The sequence below is a fragment of the Tachyglossus aculeatus genome, chromosome 21 (genome assembly GCF_015852505.1).
Source record: "Tachyglossus aculeatus isolate mTacAcu1 chromosome 21, mTacAcu1.pri, whole genome shotgun sequence".
NCBI classification, from domain to species: domain Eukaryota; kingdom Metazoa; phylum Chordata; class Mammalia; order Monotremata; family Tachyglossidae; genus Tachyglossus; species Tachyglossus aculeatus.
Genome location: NC_052086.1, coordinates 73,530,921 through 73,553,125, shown reverse-complemented (window position 1 = coordinate 73,553,125; position 22,205 = coordinate 73,530,921). Strand labels below are relative to the sequence as shown.

General features: G+C 43.0%; 1 protein-coding gene across 1 annotated transcript in view; it reads right to left on the bottom strand.

Moving 5' to 3' along the window:
- MRTFB (myocardin related transcription factor B) overlaps positions 1-17,722 on the bottom strand; it is a 224,856-nt gene extending 207,134 nt beyond the window's left edge. Inside the window, exon 1 of the mRNA XM_038763518.1 lies at positions 17,659-17,722. The gene's annotated coding sequence lies outside the window, so the exon portion shown is untranslated. The remainder of the gene's footprint in view (positions 1-17,658) is intronic.
- Positions 17,723-22,205: the final 4,483 nt, after the last annotated feature.

The following is a 22,205-nucleotide window of genomic DNA, read 5'->3' as shown; positions in this document are numbered from 1 at the left end:
TCCGACCTCCACCTGATTTTCCCATCACTGTAGACAGCGCTACCATACTCCCTGTCTCACAAGCACGTAAGCTTGGCATTATCCTGGACTCATCTCTCTCATTCAAAACCACATATTCTGTCCCTCACCATATCTTGTCAAACAATCAATCAATTGCATTCACTGAGTGCTTACTGTGTGAAGAAAATGTACTAAGGGCTTGGGAGAGTACAATTCAATAAACAGTCATATTACCGGCTCATAACGAGCTGACAGTCTACAGTGGGGGCTCACAACGAGCTTACAGCCTACAGTGGGGGAGACAGACATCAATACAAATAAACAAAATTACAGATATGTAAATAAGCACTGTGGGGGTGGGGGTCGGGGGGAGCAATGGGAGCCAGTCGGGGTGACGCAGAAGGGAGTGGGAGATGAGGGAAAGTGGGGCTTAATCTGTGGGTCTTCACAACATCACTAAAATCTGCCCTCTCTTTTCCATCCATCAATCAATCAATCGTATTTATTGAGCGCTTACTCTGTGCAGAACACTGTACTAAGCGCTTGGGAAGTACAAGATGGCAACATATAGAGACAGTCCCTACCCAACAGTGGGCTCACAGTCTAAAAGGGGGAGACAGAGAATAAAACCAAACTTACTAACAAAATAAAATAGAATAGATATGTACAAGTAAAATAAATAAATAAATAGAGTAATAAATATGTACAAACATATATACATATATACAGGTGCTGTGGGGAAGGGAAGGAGGTAAGATGGGGGGATGGAGAGGGGGACGAGGGGGAGAGGAAGGAAGGGGCTCAGTCTGGGAAGGCCTCCTGGAGGAGGTGAGCTCTCAGTAGGGCCTTGAAGGGAGGAAGAGAGCTAGCTTGGCGGATGGGCCATCCGCCATCCAAACTGCTTCTCCGCTGATCCGGATCATTTTTCTAAAAGGCCATTCAGTCCACTTCTCCCCACTCCTCAAGAACCTCCCATGGCTCCCCGTCCACCTCCGCATCCAACAGAAACTCCTTACCGTCGTCTTTAAAAAACTCAGTCGGCTCACCCCCTCCTACCTCATGTCCCTGATCTCTTACCACAGTCCAGCCTGCATACAATACCCCCTGCCCACATCTCCTTCTGGTCTGAAACTCCCTTCCCCTCCATATACACCAAACCACCACTCCACCCGTCTTCAAAGCCTCATTTAAGGTTACAACCCCTCCAAGAGTCTTTTCCCAACTCCCTCCCCCTTCTGAATAGTCTATGCACTTGGATATGTAACCGTTGGGAATATGGTATTCACCACCACCCACCCCTGCCCGCCTCGGCCCAACGGCACTTACATACGTAATTGTAAATTATTTATATTAATGCCTGTCTCCCCCTCTAGACTATAAGCTCGCTGTGGTCAGGGAATGAGTACTCTGTTATATAGTACTCTCCCAAGTACTTAGTACAGTGTTCTGCACAAAGTAAGCACTCAATAAATACCACTGATTAATTGATCCAAGCACTTATCACTACTTCATTGGCCTCCCTGCTGACTTTCCTGCCTTCTGTCTCACCACTTCGGTCTATACTTCACTCTGCTGCCCTGATCATTTTTCTAATTTTTCTAATCCCGGCTCCACCAACTGACAGCTGTGGGACTTTGGGCAAGTCACAACTTCTCTGTACCTCAGTTACCTCATCTGTAAAATGGGGATTAAGACTGTGAGCCCCCCGTGGGACAACCTGATCACCTTGTAACCTCCCCAGCGCTTAGAACAGTGCTTTGCACATAGTAAGCTCTTAATAAATGCCATTATTACTACTAAAACATCATTCAGTCCACATCTCCCCACTCAAGAACCTCCAGTGGTTGTCCATCCACTTCCCCATCAAACAGAAACTCCTTGACATTGGCTTTAAAGCACTAAATCACCTTGTCCCCTCCTGTCTTATCTCACTGATTTCCTACTATATCCCAGCCCAACCCTTCACTCTCCTACAGTGCTTTGCACATAGTAAGCACTTAATAAATGCCATCATTATTATTAACGCCAACCTCTTCACTTTACGTCTATCTCTACCTCGCTGCCAACCCTCACCCACATCCTCCCTCTGGACCAGAATTCCCTCTCCCTCCATATCCGACTCTCACTACCTTCAAAGCATTATTCCCAAGTCCTCATTTCCCCTACTCCCTCTCCTTTCTGTGCCCTTGCGCTTGGATTTGGATCCTTTAAGCACTTGATAGTCAAAGCACCTTCAGCCCCACAGCACTTAAGAAAATATGTGTAACTTGTTTTAATGTCTGTTTCCCCATCTAGACTGTAAGCTCCTTGTGGGAAGGGACCATGTTTACCAATTCTGACATACCATTCTCTTCTAAGCACTTGACGAAGTGCTCTGACCATGGTAAGCCCTCAAAAAATGACTGACTGATCCATTTTTAAACTGAAATCCTTCTTTTTCATAATAGGTCGATCTATGGAAGTGCTCTGTTTTATAGCTATTTTGATAAGAGTACAAATTCTTTAAAAAAATCTCTATTATTCCACATTTTACAAACATCTTTTGAAGAGAGATTAAAGGAATGACTTGAAATCATATTCCAGGTTTCATCTTCTGAGTCAGTTATTTCTAAAAGGAAATACAACTCTCTCTCCACTAGCTTCCCATTTTCTTTGAAACACAGTTCTATATGATAAGCTAAATGAAACCATTCAGATAGCAAGTAATGGCAGCAGGCAATTACAAATATTTAAAGTCAGTTACAGCAGTGGACAAAGGGCCTAGGAGAAATTTCCTCCACATAAAACCAAAGCATCTGAGTCATTAAGTGCACTTTCAAAAGTTTATCATTAAAGATGGCTGAATGACATATTCAGAAGAGTAAATAATTTCTATCTGAGAATTTCAGTCAATGCAATCTATTATACACACACTTTATACTGAAACATTTTCCCTCATCCAATAGGTAAATTCATAAAAATTCTTCTAACCAAGGGTCAGAGTTGCCTGGATTGTGTTTTGCATCTCTCAGAGAATGTGTGCAAAATCTAAGTTACATTAAGAGAAACAAAATATAAAGCTGTAATATCCAGAACTTTACCAACCAGAAAGCTCTGATAGCTGGCATGGAAACCCTGGATCATTGCCTGATCTCTTGTAAGGATCGCCTTACAATGATCAAATTACAGTATGCTTGCCTCTTCTTCCGAGAAGAGCAGGCGGTATAAAGTCAAACTGCATGCAGTGGCCCTGGAGCCTCTTTATTCATTCAATTGTATTTACTAAGCACTTACTGGGTACAAAACACTGTACTAAGTGCTCGGGAGAGTACAATACAACAACAGACACAGTCCCTGCCCACAGTGAGCTCATAGTCTAGTGCCTCACCACTGGTTCTTCCTAACAGAGCAGTGACAGCAAAAGAAGCAAGGAGGATTTCTGAAAATCTGGCAATTTCAGCATAGGGGGATTTCCAGGGTTGGCTCCCCAACAAATACCTGAACCTAAGCATGGCTCAGGCTTTGGTAGACACCTTATTTCTGATCGTATGGTTCTACCTGATCCTGTGCATCCCCAATGGAAAGCCCCTTCCTAGGAATGGGCAATTTTGACTGTAGCTAAACTGAAGTGTTTGACTGGCTCCTCCTTCCCTTTTCCCCAGAGTGCTGGATAACCAAGCTCTTTCTGGGATTTCCAAGCTGACTTTCTGGGAACTTATGTCTTGCCAGTCTTGGGAACATTCTGTATATATGTATACCTGTATATATGTTTGTACATATTTATTACTCTATTTATTTATTTATTTATTTTATTTGCACATATCTATTCTATTTAATTTTGTTAGTATGTTTGGTTTTGTTCTCTGTCTCCCCCTTTTAGACTGTGAGCCCACTGTTGGGTAGGGACTGTCTCTATATGTTGCCAATCTGTACTTCCCAAGCGCTTAGTACAGTGCTCTGCACGTAGTAAGCGCTCAATAAATACGATTGATGATGATGATGATGATTCTGTTCAGATCATGGCTTTTATGGGTTACATATTGAGCTTATTTCTACATTTTAGCAAAGTGTCAAAACTCCTCCCGATTGGCGTCAAGTTTTTCCACCACCTGGCTCCAGTTTACCTATCTGCTTTCTTCCCTAACTACTGGTCAACTGGATGCCAGACCACCACTCTCCCTTCTGTGTCCCCTATGCACTTCGGTCTATACCCCACATAAGCACACCGGACTCTCTCTATATGTTGCCAATTTGTACTTCCCAAGCGCTTAGTACAGTGCTCTGCACATAGTAAGCGCTCAATAAATACGATTGATGATGATGATGATGATCTTACTTGCAGCCCCACGGCACTTATGCACGTATCCGTTATTTATCATAATGTCTGTCTCCCCCTCTAGACTGCAAGCTCCTCATAGGCAGGAATTGTGTCTCCCAATTCTATTGCACTGTAAGGATGACTATTAGGCAGGAATTGTGCCTCCCAATTCTATTGCACTGTAAGGATGACTCTACTGTATTATAGAGATGATGAGGAGGATAATGGTATTTGTTCAGCACTATGTGCCAAGCAGTTTAGATATGCGATGATCAGGTCGGACAGAGTCCCTGTCCCACACGGGTCTTGCAATCTAAGTAGGAGGCAGAACAGGTACTAAATCCCTTTTTTTTTTACAATTAAGGAAACTGAGCTACAGGGAGTGCTTAGTACAGTGCTCTGCAAACAGTATGTGCTCAATAAATACCATCGGCTGGCTGATTGATTTGGTCTTCCCAAGTCAATCTTCTAGCCAAACTGTGCTCGACTCCCCAGACTCAGTTCCCTCGCTCATGCTGTTCTCCCAATTTGAAAATCCCTCCCTCACCGTATCGGATCTCCCCCTACTAAAATCCCAACTCCTCCAACAGGTTTTCCCTGATTAATTTTCCAGCTCCCTGAGCAATATCATCCCTTCAACAACTCCCAGCAATTGTGAACTTATTTCCACCCTCCTTAATACTTTCATATGTGTATATATATGTATATATATATCCATATATATATATGGATTTAATTAACTGAAGCATGTAAAGCACATAAATAGTTCCTAGGTACCCAAGGCTAAGTAATCAATCAATCCATGATATTTATTGAGTATTTATTGAGCGCTTGCTGTGTAGAGAGCACTGTACTAAGCACTTGGGAGAGTATGATACAACAGAGTTGGTGGACACATTCTTTGCCCACAACAAGGTTTACAAATCTAGAGGGGAGACAGACATTAGTAGAAATAAATTATGGATATGTACATAAATGCTGTGGGGCTCAGCATGAGTGAATATTAAGTAGTTAAAACTAGAGGTAATTGGATCCTACAACCTCCAGCTGGAAACTGTGTCTGTTCTATAAAAACTGAGACAAACAGTTGGGGTAGTTAGTACCTTACAAGTGATGAAAGTTTATATTTAAGAAAGGAATGTTTCAATTTTGAGCAAATTTTCAGAAACAGTAACAATCATCCTTTTAAAAGAAAAAAGTTTATATTTTAATAACACTTATTGGCCTATTCTTTCTGACTTCCTAGTAAAACGTATGAGGTACTTAATTTGTAAGAAGGAATCCTAAACCATGCAACTGCAAAGGAAAATACTGGCTTAGTTAAGGAATTATAGAAAAAAAATGAACAAAAATAGAACGTCTTAAGGATTTAAACCGAAAAACACGCGTCTAGGCCATTTCATAGCATGGCACTTGTTAAGCGCTTACTGTGTGTCAAGCACTGTTCTGAGCCCTGGGTGGATGCGAAATAATGAAGTTGTATATAGTTATGTCTCAAACGGGACTCACAGTCAAAGTAGAAGGGAGTACAATTAAATCTCCATTTCCTAGATGAAGCCCAGAGAAGTGAAGTGACTTGTCCAAACTCACATAGCAGACCAATGCGGGAGCCGGGATTAGCCCCGAGGTCCTCTGCCTGCCAGGGCTGTGCTCTTTCCACTAGGCCACCAGAAGTCATAATAATAATAATAATAATAATAATAATAATAATAATAATAATAATAATAATAATGGCATTTATTAAGCGCTTACTATGTGCATGCACTGTTCTATGCGCTGGGGAGGTTACAAGTTGATCACATTGTCCCTCGTGGGGCTCACAGTCTTAATCCCCATTTTACAGGTGAGGTAACTGAGGCCCAGAGAAGTTAAGTAACTTGCCCAAAGTCACACAGCTGACAAGTGGCGGAGCCTGGATTTGAACCCATGACCTCTGATTCCAAAGCCCGTGCTCTTTTCACTGAGCCACGAGGGGGTAAATGTAAGTGATGGCAATAATATCTTTGGAGAAGGGCCTCGAATTCATTTGCCCATCACAAAATAACTCACCACAAACAACAGCCCCCCAAAATTAAGGATTCATTTCCCTATCTGCCCGAGTGCAATCTTGCACTGGGAAAACACACAGCAAAAGGTTTGCAGTATCAATTTTGAGATAGAGAGAAAGTAGAGGAAATGATACAAGGCATGTAAATAAGCGAAAAGGGTGAAGAGAGACCAACGTAGGATTGGGGGTGGGGGGGAGTGGCGGGGGGATATTTACCGGGACTGCTCACTTTCCCTTCAATTACACAAAATTAATAAAGTTACAGCTCTTTTCCCTCAGACAAAAATACCAGTTTATTACCAAAATGCTAGGGGAAACAAGCACTTTCCTGAGGACAGAATTAACAGCCCACATAACGTCTGTTTGCACTTGGCAATCATAGATCTTTTAGCCCATAGATTTGCTAAATAAAGCACTCTATCCGTTTCTGAACACCATGAGCCAGATTCCCTGATTCTGCTCCTTAAATTCCATTACTGAAATAAAACCATTTTCAAGATCCCACACAGAATAAGTGAAAGCTGTTCTACCTTCATTATGCAAGTCCATTTAATTACCTATAATAATATTAATTCTAACAGTTCCCTGTTGGTTTTTGCCATCCCAATTTTTCCAGGATCCGCCCTTTCCTCTCCATTCCAGATGGCCGCCGTGCTGGACCAGGCTCTTGGCAGATCGTGGCCTGACTATCCTACCGGCCTCCAAACTGGTCTCCCTGCTTCCAGGCCCCACTTCACTCTGCCGCCCAGATATATTTTCTAAAATGGTGATCTGCACTCACCTTCCAACTCCTGAAAAACCTCAAATGGTTACTCATTCCACTTCCCATCAAGCAAAAATCACAAATCATTGGATTTAAAGCACTCTATCAGCTCTTTCCTTCCTACTTCTCCAATGTTTTTCCTCCCACTAACACCCATCTCACACCCTTCACTTTGCTAAAGATAACCTACTCACTATGGTTCATTCTCATCTCTCAATCAATCAATTAATCGTATTTATTGAGCGCTTACTGTGTGCGGAGCACTGGACTAAGCGCTTGGGAAGTACAAGTTGGCAACATATAGAGACAGTCCCTACCCAACAGTGGGCTCACAGTCTAAAAGGGGGAGACAGAGAACAAAACCAAACATACTAACAAAATAAATAGAATAGATATGTACAAGTAAAATAAATAAATAAATAAATAAATAGAGTCTCTCCTGCTCCTGACATTTTGTTCACGCTCTTTCCCTCGCCTGGCACTCCCTTCCCCTTCAAATTCATTGTGCCATAGCTCTCCCCATCCTCAGTAATAATGATGGCATTTATTAAGTGTTTACTATGTGCAAAGCACCGTTCTAAGCGCTGGGGAGGTTACAAGGTGATCACGTTGCCCCACGGGGGGCTCACAGTCTTAATCCCCATTTTACAGATGAGGCAACTGAGGCAAAGAGAAGTTAAGTGACTTGCCCAAAGTCACACAGCTGACAATTGGCAGAGCCTGGATTTGAACCCATGATCTCTGACTCCAAAGCCCGTGCTCTTTCCACTGAGCCACGCTGCTTCTCTCCTCCTCAATGCCCTTCTAATAATAATAATAATAATAATGATGGCATTTGTTAAGCGATTACTATGTGCAGAGCACTGTTCCAAGCGCTGGGGGGGGGGATACAAGGTGATCAAGTTGTCCCACGTGGGACTCACAGTCTTAATCCCCATTTTACAGATGAGGTAACTGAGGCGCAGAGAAGTTAAGTGACTCGCCCAAGGTCACACAGCAGACATGTGGTGGAGCTGGATTCGAACCCACGACCTCCGACTCCAAAGCCCGTGCTCTTTCCACTGAGCCACGCTGCTTCTCTGAAACCACGTCTTCTCCAGGAGGCCTTTCCCAATTTATTTCTACTCTCCCCGGATTATATTCCCTCAACTGCCGCTTGAGCACTTCTGCATTCTGATATCCTGAACCTTTTGTAGCGATTACGCACATATGTAATATATCCTAATATTACTTAAGCTCTTTCACTGACATTTCCCACTGGCCTTTCTTCCTCCTAGTTGTAAGTTATTTTAGTGTCAATCACGCCCCAAAAGTGTAAGCTCCTTGAGGGCTGGGTCTATGTCCAACAGAGCCCAGGACAGGCTGTCGGGAGACCTGGGTTCTTATAATAATGATGATATTTGCTAAGCGCTTACTATGTGCCAAGCACTTTTCTAAGTGCTGGCGGGGTGATACAAGTTAATCAGGTTGTCCCAAGTGGGGCTCACGGTCTTAATCCCCATTTTACAGATGAGGAAACAGAAGCACAGAGAAGTTAAGTGGCTTGCCCAAGGTCACACAGCAGACAACTGGATTAGAACCCACCACCTCTGACTCCCAAGCCTGTGCTCTTTCCACTAAGCCACACTGCTTCTCTGCTCATCCCAGCTGCTCTATTTACCTGCTATGTGTCCTTGAGCTAGTCACTTCTCTGTGCCTCAGTTTTATCATCTGTAAAATGAGGATTTAATACTTGTTCTCCCTCCCTTGTAGGCTGTGAGCTTCGTGGAGGCAAGGACTGTGTCTGATCTGATTGTACTCTACTTCAGCACTAAGCATAGTGCTTGGCATACAGAAGGTGCTAACATTAAACAATTATTATAATACCATTGTGCTCTTAATATATGCTCAGTATATATTACGTGCTCAATACATAGTACTGACTAATTTCTACCAGAATGACCTGCAGGTCTCACTTTGAAACTCTTGAGTTATGTCCCCAACTATTTCTGTTATCGCGGGGCATTTGTGGGTGTCATGGCCAGTTTAAATTCTGGGGGCCTTTGGATTTAGAGAAGGGCCTCAGAAAACCCCCCAAATTGAACTTCTTGCCCTTCCAACAAAGCCACTGTTATGAAGGTATTATGAAGATATCCTATGTGTCCAACCCAGTTTCCTTGTATCCACCCCAGTGCTTAGTAAAGTGGCTGGCATATAGTAAGTGCTTAACAAATACCATAATAATAATTACTATTAATATTTATATACTATAAATATTTATATTTATAAATATTTATGTTTATATATTTATAAATATACTATGTATTTTTCCCCAAAATGGCCACTAACGAGGCAGTCTATTCTGGTGTATCTGGTTTTTAGAGGGGACTCTGGTGGAAGTCATTAGGCAGACAGGGAACAGAGAAAACAGAGCTTCGTGTTGGGGCAGTTGGGGAATTAGGTGATTTCAAAATTAATAATAACTATGCTCTCAGTTAAACGATATGTGCCATGCACCATCCTAAGCGCTGGGGCAGATACAAAGAGGGGACTCTGGAGAAAGTCATTAGGCAGACAGGGAACAGAGAAAACAGAGCTTCGTGCTGAGGCGGTTGGGGAATTGGGTGAATTCAAAATTAATAATAACTATGCTTTTAGTTAAACGATATGTGCCATGCACCATCCTAAGCGCTGGGGCAGATACAAAGAGGGGACTCTGGAGAAAGTCATTAGGCAGACAGGGGACAGAGAAACAGAGCTTCGTGCTGAGGCGGTTGGGGAATTGGGTGAATTCAAAATTAATAATAACTATGCTCTCAGTTAAACTATATGTGCCATGCACCATCCTAAGCGCTGGGGCAGATACAAGGAGGGGACTCTGGAGAAAGTCATTAGGCAGACAGGGGACAGAGAAAACAGAGCTTCGTGCTGAGGCGGTTGGGGAATTGGGTGAATTCAAAATTAATAACAACTATGCTCTCAGTTAAACGATACGTGCCATGCACCATCCTAAGCGCTGGGGCAGATACAAAGAGGGGACTCTGGAGAAAGTCATTAGGCAGACAGGGAACAGAGAAAACAGAGCTTCGTGTTGAGGCGGTTGGGGAATTGGGTGAATTCAAAATTAATAACAACTATGCTCTCAGTTAAACGATACGTGCCATGCACCATCCTAAGCGCTGGGGAAGATACAAAGAGGGGACTCTGGAGAAAGTCATTAGGCAGACAGGGAACAGAGAAAACAGAGCTTCGTGCTGAGGCGGTTGGGGAATTGGGTGAATTCAAAATTAATAACAACTATGCTCTCAGTTAAACGATACGTGCCATGCACCATCCTAAGCGCTGGGGCAGATACAAAGAGGGGACTCTGGAGAAAGTCATTAGGCAGACAGGGAACAGAGAAAACAGAGCTTCGTGTTGAGGCGGTTGGGGAATTGGGTGAATTCAAAATGAATAATAACTATGCTCTCAGTTAAATGATATGTGCCATGCACCATCCTAAGCGCTGGGGCAGATACAAAGAGGGGACTCTGGAGAAAGTCATTAGGCAGACAGGGAACAGAGAAAACAGAGCTTCGTGTTGAGGCGGTTGGGGAATTAGGTGAATTCAAAATTAATAATAACTATGCTCTTAGTTAAACGATATGTGCCATGCACCGTCCTAAGCGCTGGGGCAGATACAAAATAATCAGATCAGCTGCAGTTCCTGCCGCATGTGGGGCTCACAGACTAAGGGGGAGGGAGAACAGATATTTAAAATCCATTTAACAGACTAAGAAATGGAGGCAGACAGAGGGGGTTTGCTCCTCAGTGCGCTCCCCCATTGCCCTGCAGGATGTCACTATGATCCGAAGGGAAGGGGAGGATGACCCTGACGCCCCTCTTTCTTCCAGCCTCCCACCCCTCAGCTTCCTACAGTTGGAGGCGTTCAAGCCACAGGATGAAGCTTGGAAAGAGAGTGGGGAGAAGAGGTGAGCCAGGACAACCCTGAGAGGCACGGCATCCCTCTTTCCTCTGCTGCCTGATTGGGCACGTCCATCAAACTGAGCCCACCCACAGCTGTCTTCCCTCTCTGCAGCCACTCTAGCTGGAGGGGCTTCAGTCACAGCACCAATCAATCGTATTTATTGAGCGCTTTACTGTGTGCAGAGCACTGTACTAAGCGCTTGGAGGCGGTCCCTACCCAACAGTGGGCTCACAGTCTAGCCACGCCACGCTAGGCCTGACCTCCCTTGTTCCAGGTCACAAGAGACCCCGGGCCAGGCTGTCCGGCTCGGGCTGGGATTAATGAGATCCCGGTGGGTATCCTCCCAAATTCAAAAGCAGCTTGGGGAAAATCAAAGGCGACTGTGCCTGGACCAGGAATCTGCACCCTCTGGGGATGCAGGCATACATGCACATGCTTGGGAGGGCGCACACAGACGCATTCCCTCATGCTTTTGATGACGGTGTTGGTGGAAACAGGAGATGCATGTGGTAATGGATATGTGCACATGGACCACTCATCCTGCATTGGTTGCGCTTCTAATCAGAAAAGGTTGGAAGCGCTTTTTAACAACTCCAAAGCCTCTCGCTCTGAGCTGGCTATGATTACTTTATCACCGCAAAAATCCCTAATCTCCTTAAGCGCCAAAGCAAACATACATCACAGGGCTTATTAGAGTTTGGGTTCTTCTAGTTGAAGCCATATGTTGATAATAGGAGTTAACCATAATCATTTACTTCAATTAAAAGATGCACAACCAGCATATGTAGCCCAGCTCTTAGAACAGTGCTTCGCACATAACAATAATAATAATAATAATTCTGGTATTTAAGTGCTTACTATGTGCCAAGGACTGTTCTAAGCGCTTGGGGAGATACAAGGGGATCAGCTTGTCCCATGTGGGCATCACAGTCTTAATCCTCCTTTTCCAGATGAGGTAACTGAGGCCCAGAGAAGTGAAGTGACTTGCCCAAAGTCACACACCTGACACGTGGTGGAGTCAGGATTAGAACCCATGACCGCTGACTCCCAAGCCCGTGCTCTTTCCACTGAGCCACACTGCTTCACACATAGTGCTTAACAAATGTCATCATTATTATTACAAAGCTTTGATGAATTTCATTTTTCAATCAACGCTACTTATTGAGTGGGTACTGGTGTACAAGGCACTGTACTAAGCGCTTCAGAGAGTATAATACAATAGAGTTGGAAGTCACGATCCCTGCCCACAAGAAGTTTACAGTCTAGAATTTTCTAACTTTTCTTTCTAAGAGCTTAAAGTGCTAGAATATGAATATAATGAATATTTGCAAACTGATTTTTAGGAGTATTATCAGCTCCGAACAATAAGCGGTAAATCCAGAGAAATGCTTCTTTGAAAACTCTCCATAACTTAGGAGGGGAAATTGGTGTTGTGAGGTAAAACAATTAGTAATCTTCCCTTGGAGCTTGATTAGTCAAGCTGCATTTCCTAAACAGTATAATTAGTGTTTGATTGATGGCCCCTGGAATGCCCAGATTCACACAAAGTTAAACGCACTGCACTGCAGCTGCATATGCACTGCAGATAAATGTATTTCCATCAATTATAATTCAAAACAAAACGTATTAATTTTTAAAAATACACATTGTAATATTCCCCAGAGAATCAACCTGTACTTCCCAAGCGCTTAGTACAGTGCTCTGCACACAGTAAGCCAATAAATACGATTGATTGATTGAAATTAAAATAAAAGCAGAGCTTGCATCAAACTCCATTAGTTGCTCAAAAGGTTGGGTCAGCTGATGAACTGAACATGACGAGCTCAACAAATGTGATAACCCAGTGTTAGACGACGGTCTCAGTGGGGCTACAGGTGCTGTCTTTGGCTACTCCATTTATTTAATTTTTCTAAATATTCAATTAACAGCATTTACTGAGTCTTTACTAGGTGCAGAGCACTGTACCAAGTGCTCGGAATAATACGATACAATAGAGTTGATAGACATGATCCTAATTCTGTGTTGGAGTACATGGGGCAAGCCTGGGACAGTGCACCTATCATCCTGGACTTTTCCCTCACGGCTAATAAGTATTTGTTGATGCTACAAAGTGATAAAGCAGGTTTTACCCCAAAGGTGGCTTTTGTCACAATACCCCTAGTTGGAACTAAGGGGCTAGTGCTCAGATACCAGTGATAAGATATAACAGAAATAAACTTTAGTTGTCACTGTCAAGAATCTATTATCTATACTTGTAATTTTTCATCTTAACAAACCCAAGTGAGTCTTCAGCATTGTGACATTCTCCATAAAAATATGGAACATGATTTTTTTTATGGCATTTATTAAGCGCTTACTATGTGCAAAGCACTGTTCTAAGCGCTGGAGAAGTTACAAGGCGATCAGGTTGTCCCTCAGGGGGCTCACAGTCTTAATCCCCATTTTACAGATGAGGTAACAGGCACAGAGAAGTGAAGTGACTTGCCCAAAGTCACACAGCTGACAATTGGCAGAGCCGGGATTTGAACCCATGACCTCCGACTCCAAAGCCCGGGCTCTTTCCACTGAGCCACGCTTCTGGAATGGGTTCTTAAAGGTGCTCATTTTAGGGACAGAACTGATTCCGTAACCCCTTTCTCTCTTCCTTTCTAACTGCCTTTATTACAGGCCTTTGAAGGCTGAATTCGCTCCATCACTCGTTGAATTCATCTGCCCTTCACTTGAGGAAAGAGTATTTTTACAGAGGTTGAAAACACTCAGAAAAGAGAATGGGGGGGGGGAGAAAAAGGGGAGAGGACAGCACGATGAAGGAAAAAAATAGAATTTTACTAAAAATACTGTTGGTTATTTGTCATTTTAACAAAAGGGGAGAATTCCTATAGAAGGCAAGCGTTTCTACATTCGCTGAAAGGAGTATTTGAGTTACAGTCATTTCCTCAATAACTTGGAGAAATAACATGCCTTTTCGAAGAACTCCACTTTAAGAAAACTTGCTCTGAATTACCCAGGCTGTGACCGACACTGCATGCATATGCCCCAAGCAATTCTTCCAACAAATTCTACCCAAACACGCACTTGAAAACAGTTCCTAATTCCTTAAAGGCACCTTCTTCAAAACCCAAATTGAACACATACATAACCCAGGACAATTGACTGCAGGTGAGGTAAGTGTGAGGGGCCTACAGATCATTCCCACCCTGTTCTCAAAACCACCCTCCTGAACACTTTTATATGAAAATTGTAAAAAATGTAACCCTTTGTTTCTAGTACTGCATCCTCACGTCAACCCTGCTCAGCCAAAGCGCTAATCGGAGCAGTTTTACGCAGGGACTGTCATCCAGAGGGAATGTGTCACCCATTTGGCACTTCCCAACTGCTCAATGTAGAGCACTGAACACAATAAATACAAATACAAGGGACTGTCTCTATATGTTGCCAACTTGTACTTCCCAAGCGCTTAGTACAGTGCTCTGCACACAGTGAGCGCTCAATATATATGATTGATTGATTGAAGTGTTACCACTACTGCTTGACCACCTAGTCTCTCTACATCCCTTCAGACTCCAGGATTCAATCTTTCCTTGTTTTCCTTACTTCCTCTCCGTTGGGCAGCCCTGAAATTCCAACAGGCGCACACCACACGCCCAGACTCATGCTCACACGGGGCCTTCCTTCCCAAACTGAGTAAAAAACACTTTCATTCTCATATTCCCATAATAATAACGGCATTTATTAAGCACTTACTATGTGCAAGACACTGTTCTAAGCGGCGTGGCTCAGTGGAAAGAGCACGGGCTTTGGAGTCAGAGGTCATGGGTTCGAATCCCGACTCCACCATGTCTGCTGTGTGATCCTGGGCAAGTCACTTAACTTCTCTGGGCCTCAGTTACCTCATCTGTAAAATGGGGATTAAGACTGTGTGCCCCACGTGGGACAACCTGATCACCCTGTATCCTCCCCAGCACTTAGAACAGTGCTTTGCACATAGTAAGTGCTTAACAAATGCCAATTATTATTATTACAAGGTGATCAGGTTGTCCCATGGGGGGCTCACAGTCTACACCCCCATTTTATAGATGAGGTAGCTGAGGCACAGAGAAGTTAAGTGACTTGCCCAAAGTCACACAGCTGACAATTGGCGGAGCCGGGATTTGAACCCATGACCTCTGACTCCTAAGTGCGTGCTCTTTCTACTGAGCCACGCTGCTTCTCAGCCTCATATCCAGACTCGCATCCACAACCTGTCACGTTCACACATAAGACTGTGAGCCCACTGTTGTGTAGGGACCGTCTCTACATGCTGCCAACTTGTACTTCCCAAGTGCTTAGTACAGTGCTCTGCACACAGTAAGCGCTCCATAAATACGATTGATTGATTGACTGATAAAGCATATTTAGAAATGCACTCATTTGAGTAGACATCCACGCAACCTGTCACGTTCACACCCAAAGCATACTTAGAAATGCACTCATCTGAGTAGACATCGATGTGACTGAGGAAAAGAGCCACGGTGGTGTGACTGTGCCAAGTGGATTGCCAGTGTGCGACCTGCAATCGATCGATCGTATTTACTGAGCGCTTACCGTGTGCAGGGCACTGTACTGAGTGCTTGGGAGAGTACGATATAATGATTTAAGAGTTGGCAGGCAGGTTCCCCGACCACAACAATCTCCCTCTTACACTACGTTTGGCTTGGGTTTAAGCCTCACTGGCTCTCCTGCCAGCAATCACCTCCCCCAGGCCATCTAGCCTCAGCCCCGCTAAAGCCTCACGTATCTCCCAGCTCTGAAAAATCACTCTTCCACCTCCAGCATCTGCCCAAACATGCGGAGCTCGCCCAGGGAGTGAAAAACAGCTTTTACGGATAAAAGCGGCCGTGGCCCAAAATTTCAGCCATAACGTGACACCTGGTAGAAAAATGTGACTTAGTAGAGGGGAAGCCAAATTTTTAAATGCTTGAGTTAAAGTAATACAATTTAACCATTTTCCAAATTCGGATGATTTTATGATTACTTTTTTTTTGATGGTATTTGTTAAGCGCTTACTATGTGCAAAGCACTGTTCTACGTGCTGACACTTTCAGTGTGGCCTAATGGACAGAGCAAGGGCCTGAGAGTCGGAAGGACCTGGGTTCTAATCCCAGGTCTGCTGTGTGGCCTTGAGGAAGTCACTTAACTTGTGTATATATGTTTGTACATATTTATTACTCTATTTATCTTACTTGTACATATCTATTCTATTTATTTTATTTTGTTAGTATGTTTGGTTTTGTTCTCTGTCTCCCCCTTTTAGACTATGAAACCGCTGTTGGGTAGGGACTGTCTCTATGTGTTGCCGACTTGTACTTCCCAAGCGCTTAGTACAGTGCTCTGCACACAGTAAGCGCTCAATAAATACAATTGATTGCTTGATGGATTAACTTCTTTGTACCTCCGTTACCTCATCTGTAAAATGGGAATAAGAGTCCGAGCCCCATGTGGGACAGGGACTGTGTCCAACCTGATTCACTTGTATCTACCCCAGTGCTTAGAACAGTCCATGGCACATAGTAAAAGCTTAACAGGTACTATAATGATTATTATTCTCAATAAAAGCAAGACGAAAATTTGGAGATAAATAGTAGTTGACTATACTGTCAACTATTACAGTACGAAATTATAAGTAAAGACATAAAAAACATGGTATTTTAACATAAGACTTTCAATTAAATAAAAACCACTAAAGGAAACAGTCCAAGGAAAACGTGCCGGGGCATTGTTTTGTGATGTGAAATGAAACTTAGTATTGACAAATCTTTAAAGAACCTACAGTTCTAGTCAAAACTTGCCTGTGCATGATCTCAATGAACATTCCATTTGTAAACATGAAACACGTAGTATTGGAGGTAACTATATCGTTTAAAATTCTCAACATACTTGTGAATCATATTCCTTTAAGTTCTATTTCAAAATTAGAAATTTAGTTGAAAAAATTTATAGAAAGATTATGTGAATGAATACAGTCATCCAAAACTTATTGCTTTTTAAAGAAGTCATTCCTTGATAGTCTACAACAATTCCAACTTACGCATTGCAGTAAGGGTTCAAAATCTCATTTTGAGAAGTAATCGGCGTGATGAACATTAATGAAAAAGTCAAAGTGTCTTGAATCACTGGAATACATTTGCCCCATTTGAAATTGAAAGGGAAGGTTTGTAATAATTATGAATGAGAACTGTGAACGTGTTCTCAAGATGAAAATTCTTAAAATCAAGAAGAGTGAAAAACTAAGGAGGTCTCTCACAAAATATAAGGTTTTCTCCAGTCTACCATGTTGATAACTCACTAATCAGTAACTAACAATTGGATTGTGGTCAGGTAACGTGTCTACCAACTCTGTTTTATTGTACTCTCCCAAGCGCCTATCACAGTGTTCTGCACACAGTAAGCACTCAATAACTACATATCAATGGTATTTATTGAGCTCTATGAGGAGAGGACTATTCTAAGCATTTGGGAGAGTACAATTCAAGGGAATTAGCAGAAACTTTCCCTGCCGGATTGATTGATAAAGCAATAAGTGGACCATGAAGGAAATGTTTTTTTAAAAAAACTGTTCAACTCACCTTAATATTAAGATTGAATTATTTTCTCTTTCACATTCTCTCTCTCAGCACATTGATTGTGAACCTGGGGTGAAGGAATCACAAGAATTGCATGCTCAAGTTTTTTATATGATAAGAAATAGTATTGCAGATTCTGAAAAGTCTAGTATATAACAGCACTTCTCTGAATGCACTCCTTTTCATATTTTACTCGCAAAGATTTACAGAGCGATGTTAATTATAAATTTGTATGACAGTAAGTGGTAGGCGTACTTGTTAATCTGGCGAAAACATCATTTGACTAGACCCCAGATGGAAAGTTGAGTAGAAATTTGATCCCAAAAGAAATAATAATAATGATATTTGTTAAGCACTTACTATGTGCCAAGCACTGTTCTAAGCACTGGGGATTAAAATGGGGATTAAGATTGTGAGCCCCATGTGGGAGAACCTGATCACCTTGTATCCCCCCCAGTGCTTAGAACAGTGCTTGGCACATAGTAAGTGCTTAACAAGATGCAAGGTGATCAGGTTCTCCCACATGGGGCTCACAATCTTAATCCCCATTTTACAGATGAGGGAACTGAGGCACAGAGAAGTTAGGCGACCTGCCCCAAGTTACACAGCTGACAAGTGGCAGAGCGGGGATAAGAACCCATGCCCTCTGACTCCTGAGCCTGTGCTGTTTCCACTGAGCCACGCTATGGAATACTTCCTCAATTTCAATATGCGCTGAAAAACATTTTTCAAAAGATTAAACTACAGACATACTCTATGATATCCATCAGGTTAGGGTCCTGGAAAAAGTAGTTCTATCATGGGGTATGTTTAGCCGTACACTTAAATACAGTACGATAGATTCCATTCCAAAACTGGCACTGACTTGACAGTCAATCCCTACAGGTAAATCAAAATTACACTAAATCCCTCCCTGTCCTCCCATCCTCCCACCTCTCTCCCTCCCCTACACCTAATGGCTTTCCTGTCCCACACATATCACAAAGTTGGCCCCCCTCTTCCCTGCCACCCCAATCCCTCCTCACCTCTCTTACCCTTTTACTTGGTTTAAACTTCCATTTTAGTAACAGAGCTTTGGATGCCGCTACCATGAGTGCCATCGCGCCGCCCCTCCTCTTTCCTTCCCTAGTTTGTAACCTCACCCCTTTGGTCCGGCTCTCATTAACAAGCTGAAAATGGGAAGGTAGAAAGGGAAAGGTGGCAAAGAACGCCTCATCTTCCCACCCAAACCCGATCGACCCCTGCCTTTCCCATCATTGTCTACGATACGACTATCCTCCCTATCTCGTAAGTCCGTGATCTTGGTGCTATCCTTGACAGCTCTCATTCAACCACATAGTCAACCTATCAATCAATCAATCGTATTTATTGAGCGCTTACTGTGTGCAGAGCACTGTACTAAGCGCTTGGGAAGTACAAGTTGGCAACATATAGAGACAGTCCCTACCCAACAGTGGGCTCACAGTCTAAAATTTGCCCTATCACCAAATTCTGTTGGTTCTACCTTCATAATACCACTAAACTCTACCCTTTCCTCTTCACCTTTCCTGCTACCACGGTGATCCAAACACTTATCTTATCCTGGGACAACCTGATTACCTTGTATCCTCCCCAGCGCTTAGAACAGTGCTTTGCACATAGTAAGCGCTTAATAAATGCCATTATTATTATTATTATCCTGCCTTGATAATAATAATAATGATATTTGTTAAGCGCTTACTATGTGCCAAGCACTCTTCAAAGCACTGAGGTATACTGCAATGGCCTCCCTGCTGACCTCCCTGCCTCCTGCTCATTCATTCATTTATTCAACCACATTATTGAGTGCTTACTGTGTGCAATGCACTATACTAAGTGCTTGGGAGAGTACAAAATAACAACAGACACGGTCCCCACCCATAATGAGCTCAGAGTCTGAGTGGGGGGAGACAGATATTAGTCTACATAAATAAATTACGGATATATACATAAGTACTGTGATACACAAGTCCTGTGATTTTTATACATAAGTGCTGTCCAGTCCATACTTCACTCTGCTGTCCAGATCATTTTTCTAACATTCTGTTCAATCCACATCTCCCCATTCCTCAAGAACCTCCAGGGTTTGTCCATCCACCTCCACATCAAACAGAAACTCCTTACCACAGGCCTTCAAGCACTCAATCAGCTCTTCCCCATCAACCTTACCTCACAGTTCGCTCATCTAGTACAGCCCAACCTGCACAATTCACTCCTTCAATCAACCAATCAATCGTATTTATTGAGCGCTTACTGTGTGCAGAGCACTGTACTAAGCGCTTGGGAAGTACAAGTTGGCAACATATCTTCACACACCTTCCCTCCCCTTCCAGATATGCCGGACCACTACTCTCCCCACCTTCAAAGCCTTCCCCAATTAAGCCCTCTTTCCCTGACCCTCTCTCTTCTGTGTCATCTACGCACCTAAATCCGTACCCTCTGGGCACTTGGTATCACCCCACTCTCAGCCCCACGGCATTTATGCATGTATCCATAATTTATTTATTGATAATAATAATGTTGGTACTTGTTAAAGCGCTTACTATATGCCACGCACTGTTCTAAGCGCTGGGGTGGATACAAGGTGATCAGGTTGTCCCACGGGGGGCTCACAGCCTTCATCCCCATTTTACAGATGAGGGAACTGGGGCCCAGAGAAGGGACTTGCCCAAAGTCACACAGCTGACAAGTGGCGGAGCTGGGATTAGAACCCATTAACTCCCATAAACATACATAACAAACATAAATATGTTTGTACATATTTATTACTCTATTTTACTTGTACATATCTATTCTATTTATTTTATTTTGTTAGTATGGTTGGTTTTGTTCTCTGCCTCCCCCTTTTAGCCCACTGTTGGGTCGGGACTGTCTCTATGTGTTGCCAACTTGTACTTCCCAAGCGCTTAGTACAGTGCTCTGCACACAGTAAGCGCTCAATAAATACGATTGATTGATTGATTGATTTCCATTGAGCCACAGTGCTTCCCTTATTTACACGCTGCTTACATTATTTGTAGTAATGTCTGGCTCTCCCTCTAAACCATTAGCTCATCGTGAGCAGATAACGTGCCTACCGACTCTGTTGTACTGTACTCTTCCAAGCGCTTAGTACACTGTTCTGCACGCAGCAAATATTCAGATACCACTGACTGATTCATTGGCTGGGTGAGGTTCTAATTGTGTGTCCCTCCATGTCCCCATCACACTGGTCCCACACTAGGCGCTGGGAGGTGACAATTTCAGCAGGAGTTTGCCAGAGTGCGATAGTGGAGGTTGTTACGCACGTGCACATCCTCCCCACCATACACCCCCTCCCCTTATAACCATCCAGCCCTCGCTCAACAGTGAGAAATGCACTTTGATGCTCCTGATAATGACGCAAATACGGACTATGTCACACTTGCCGCATCATTCTTGCAACTCTTCTGTCAAATATCAGGTAAAAACGGTCCACTGGACAATTGTGCCCGCTGCAGTTGTGCACCAAAACCACCTGTGGATTGTGTACTGCAAATAACGTGACCCGAAATAGGAGCCTCAAAAAACGGAGGTAAAGAAAGCAGTTGGATTCAGGTTTTGAAAGCCGGTTTCTAATTCCCGAAATAGGGGTTGGCGACATTATCCGGATCTCGTTGGAACCAAACGTGGCTCTCGAAATGGGAGGAGTAGCGAGTCGCCGAAGACCGCTAGGTTACCAGTGAAGTTATGCTAATATATATGTTTAAATTGTATGATTGGCTCTTTGTACATCGCCTACTAAAAGGTTTTATTTTGTTAGGCTCTTCCGCCCAAAAAGCTTTCCTGCCCTGCCCTAAAGCACACTATAAGAACATATACATTTATAAAGGAACAGCCCTTTTAAAAGCTTTCAAAATGAAAAATTTAAATTCCATTCCCACATCTACATAACTTTAATTTATAACCAGCTCTTGCCTCACACTTCAACCTCACCATCTGTCCTCTGGGAAAAAAACAACAACTCCTAAACGTTTTCCTAAAAGGCTAGTACATCCACAAATACGAACACCCTTTCGTTTTACAGGTAAAGAAAATCAAACTCTACAGAAGGCTGTTGAAAATATATTTTGGAGGGAAAATATTATGCACCGATACTTTTCCAAATTATAATTTGGGTCGTTTCTTCCCTCTGGTCATTTTCTACTTCTCCTGAGCCACTGTTTTTTTTTTAATGGTATTTATTAAGCGTTTACTATGTGCAAAGCACTGTTCTAAGCGCTGCTAATGTGATGTGTGCTAACCTCAGAAAAGTCAAGGAGCTAAATCCAAACCATTTTTCCATTACTACATTTCTGAATTGTTGCATCTAACAGGTAGGCTGCTCCATACATAGCTCGGGATTAAAGTGATCGGTAAAAATAATCGAACTGATTTCATTTATTTCTACCCATGGATTTCATCTTCCCCTATTGTACTGTAAACTGTTTGAGGGCAGGGATTGCTTCTTCCCTCTACTGTACCCCTCCAAGACCCCCTCAAATTCTGAAGCATGGCCCAAATAGGGGAGGGCC